Source organism: Schistocerca nitens, chromosome 8 (genome assembly GCF_023898315.1).
Source record: "Schistocerca nitens isolate TAMUIC-IGC-003100 chromosome 8, iqSchNite1.1, whole genome shotgun sequence".
Taxonomy (NCBI): Eukaryota; Metazoa; Arthropoda; class Insecta; order Orthoptera; family Acrididae; genus Schistocerca; species Schistocerca nitens.
The window spans coordinates 110,507,837-110,512,172 of NC_064621.1; the positions used below are offsets into that span (position 1 = coordinate 110,507,837).

General features: G+C 45.5%; 1 pseudogene; it reads left to right on the top strand.

The window, feature by feature from the left end:
- The first annotated feature begins 1,741 nt into the window (after nt 1-1,741).
- On the top strand, nt 1,742-1,858 carry LOC126199873 (5S ribosomal RNA; annotated as a pseudogene).
- The last annotated feature ends 2,478 nt before the right edge of the window (nt 1,859-4,336 follow it).

Genomic DNA, 4,336 nt, shown 5'->3' on the forward strand with positions numbered 1-4,336 from the left:
AGGATGCAGTCGTTTTCTAGTTGTGGTGCTTATAATAATGAACCTGTGGCTAGTGGTAGCGCCGTATTCCATCCTGATAGTGAAGGTCATCAGATTAGCGGCGTCATGACTCCTCTAGAACACTTGGTGGTCGCTATGGCGTTTGAGGGGCGTATCTCGTTTACTAGAACTGAGAATCCGGCCGGGTTGTATCTCTACCCAGTCAGGTTTCTAGATTCATGCCTCCTGGTGCAGGAGGCAGAGCTCCTCAAAGCCCTAGATGATCCGAGATATAATCCCATTAAATGTAATGCATTACTCAACTGCGAGTTGCTGCTGAGGAGAAGAGCCAGCACTACATCTGGGATGTTAATAGTGTTATATCTTGGAGTACATTGATCGCCGAATGGTATCGTGAATCCACCTTGGGTGCTATAATGGCCTGGTTATCCGAGATGGAAGTAAGAGGTTCAGCTAAAGTACTCAGCTCAATACCACTCTATGATATCTACATTCCTGTCTATGTTCCGTTAAATGGAGGGCCGAGTTATATCAAACTCCCTGAGGGTATTAAGAACAAACAGGCTTTCATTAACGTTCAAAATGAAAAGGATAACGCTTGTTTCGCATGGTCAGTCCTGGCTTGTGAGAGAAATTCCAAATACAGATACTATCTCCAGTGCAGTAAAGAGCATTGTACCAAAGAATAAAATCTCTGGAGGCTATAATTTTGATGGCCTCGAGTTCCCTGTAAAGATTCAAGACACCCTAATATTTGAGGCACAAGATCCTGTGATATCAGTTCACATTTCTCGCCCGAAGAAGAAGAAGAAGAGGAAGAAGAAAAGCAAGCCAGAAGAGCAGTACCAGCATACTGTACCTGGACCACTCCGTTTTTCGAAATATACAGGTGAGCGTGATCTTCATGTAAACATGCCGGTCTTCTCTGAAGGTGATAATTAGCATTATGTTTGGATCAAAGACATATCCCACCTCCTTTACACCCAACTGTCGAAATGGCATTTGCTGGAAGTGCCTAAATACCTTTTCAGAAGAACTGCATTTAAAAAGACATCTGGAGGACTGTGAATCCAAGGAACCGGTACATTTTGTTTTGCCTACAGAAGAAAACAGGTTCATTACATTCAAGAATGCTCATCACCAGGAACGATGTACGTTTGCTGTATACACAGACTTCGAATGTCTCGTTACCCCTGTCACCCACTGTGAAGGGAACCTCTTAACCTCACATACCACCTTCATGCAAAATCACGTATGGTATGTGGCAGTGTACCGAATTGCATGTTCATATATGTTCATATGATTCAAGTCTTAACCGCTATGAATCTTATGTCATGGATAATCCTGCGGTTGAAGAACTCTCTTGGCATGGGATGTTGGTAGGCTTTACAACACCACCATCCCCATGAGCGAATCGGAGGAGGATGCAAAATTATACAATGATGCGGTAATATCTGTGGGCTGCCGTTAGAAAAGCTGAAACTCCCAGTAAGTACCACTGTCATATTACAGGGAAGTTCCGCAGTGCAGCTCACAACACATGCAATTTTAAGTATAAGTTACCACGACACGTATCCGTCTTCCTCCATAATTTAAGTGTATGTGACATTTTCTTGTTGAGCAATTGGTTAATTTAGGCTGGGAGAAAAATCATGTCAATGTCCTGTCTGAGAGTCTTGAGTAGTATATTTCATTCTCCAAACGAACGACGCCAAAAATTACGCTCGGCTTCCTTGACACGGGCAACGGCCTTGCCGCAGTGGATACACTGGTTCCCGTGAGATCACCGAAGTTAAGCGCTGTCGGGCGTGGCCAGCACTTGGATGGGTGACCTTCCAGCCGCCATGCGCTGTTGCCATTTTTCGGGGTGCTCTCAGCCTCGTGATGCCAATTCAGGAGCTACTCGACCGAATAGTAGCGGCTCCGGTCAAAGAAAACCATCATAACGACCGGGAGAGCGGTGTGCTGACCACATGTCCCTCCTATCCGCATCCTCATCTGAGGATGACACGGCGGTCGGATGGTCCCGATGGGCCACTTGTGGCCTGAACACGGAGTGCTTTTTTTTTCCTTGACACGCTACATTTTATGCAGGCACCATTCCAGAAACTGGCTGACACTTTAACTCCAGAGCATATGTGTATCAGCCGATCTGGATACGCCGATTAGGAAAAGTTTCAGCTTGCGACTAGGAAAGAAGCTTTCCCTTATTACCATCTCGATAAAAAGGCAAAACTCCACGAAACCAGGTTACCAAACATATCTGCATTTACCAGTACTCTCACAGGCGATGCCACAACTAGTGCAGATTATGAGCATGCCGTCAATGTCTGGAGGGAATTCAACATTCCCAATTTGGGTGAATACGCGAGACTATACGTGGACACCGATGTGCACTTGTTTGCGGATGTTTCCGGAGTGTATGCATGGCGATGTACTCCCTGGACTGCGCCTTTTAATACACGTCCTGGGATACGATGCTCAAGAAAACGAGGTGGAGCACTAACGCTGATATGCTTCTTTTCTTTGAGAGCGGATTTTGTGGGGGACTTTTCCAGTATGTCCATCGACACACCAAGCCAAATAATTCATGTATGGGTGAGGGGTTCAACGTATCCCTTGATTCAAGTTACGTTTTATATTTGGATGTGAATAACTTATACGGGCAGGCCATGACGGTGGGTTTCAATGGATGCCCGAAAGTGAATTAGAGGGATTAGGTGGAAAAATATTGGGGCTGGAGGCTGATTCTGATGTATGGAATGTGGTGGAGGCAGACCTCATATCCCCTGTTAGTATGCATGAAATGACAACGACTTGCCGTTATGTCCAGAGCAACAAGTTCCTGGAGGAATCACTATACCTAAACTGATGATCACTGTTGGACACAAGCAGAGATGTGTAAGGCATTATCGTAATCCCCAGCAGTGTCTCAGCTTATGAATGGACCTAGGTAGAATCACCTAGGCTATCGCCTTCAATCAGTTCCTCTGGTTGAAGGAGTATTTTTAATTAAATACCAAAAATAGGGCGTGCACGACTAGTGATATCGAAAAAGATTTTTATAAATTGTTGAATAATTCGACTTTTGGTAAAACAATGCAGAATGTAAGAAATTAGCACGATATTTTGATTACGACTGAATGGGAGGGGCCGTGGGGCATAAGAAAGTGCATCGCCTGATCAAATTTTAGGCGGGTCATAATTGTCAATGAGAACTTTTTTGCCGTAGGAATGTCGAAGGTTTCAGCAGAGTTTACAAAACCTTTCTAATAGGGTATGCATATAATGGACATCTACAGACTCACATGAACCGCTTGCACTATGAGTTTGCTAAAACACATTTCGTGGAACCAAAGTTACTGTATATGGGTACAGACAGCTTCATCTATTCAGATCTATTGAGTAAATACCTGCGACCCATATGAAGTTGAAATGGCTCTAAGCACTATGAGACTTAACATCTGAGCTCATCCGTCCCCCAGACTTAGAACTACATAAACCTAACTAACCTAAGGACATCACACACATCCATGCCCAAGGCAGGATTAGAACCTTCGACCGTAGCAGCAGGGTGGTTCCGGTCTGGGGCACCTAGATCCGCTCGGCCACCCATATGAAGTAATCAGGTGTCACGGTAATTAATTCGACACATAGGGTAAGCAGCCGATAATCCTTACAGTATAGTTCCTCAGAGCAAGAAGATTATCAAAAATGGTTCAAATGGCTCTGAGCACTATGGGACTTAACATCTGAGGTCATCAGTCCCCTAGAACTTAGAACAACTTAAACCTAATTAACGTAAGGACATCACACACATCCATGCCCGAAGCAGGATTCGAACCTGCGACCGTAGCAGTCGCTCGGTTCCGGACTGAAGCGCCTAGAACCGCTCGGCCACCGCGGCCGGCAGAAGATTATCGGCTTACTGAAAGTCGAGGCGGATGGATTGCCGAGTGTGGAGTTTGTGGGTCTAAGATCCAAAATGTATGCATATTGTACAATAGACAGAGCGACTCAGCGTCGGGCTAAGGGTGTGCGACGTGCAGCAACACGTGTCCTAATGGTCGAGGACTGCTTGCAGTGCCTGTACGGTAGTGTTCGCGGTGCTCCGCATTTGGTACAGCAAACTGGTATTCGAACGCGAGGTCATGAGGTATACACTGTGCTGCTATCTGAAGTCGGATGAAAGCCATTTGTGATGACGAGATCGAAACCCTCCCGTACTCACACTATTTACATGAAGCGCGAGTCGGGGTGGGGCACTCCGACGGTGTGAATGAGAAAATAAGTCAGTGAGTGCTGAGTGAGAGCTGTTGCCGAATATTATGGCTCT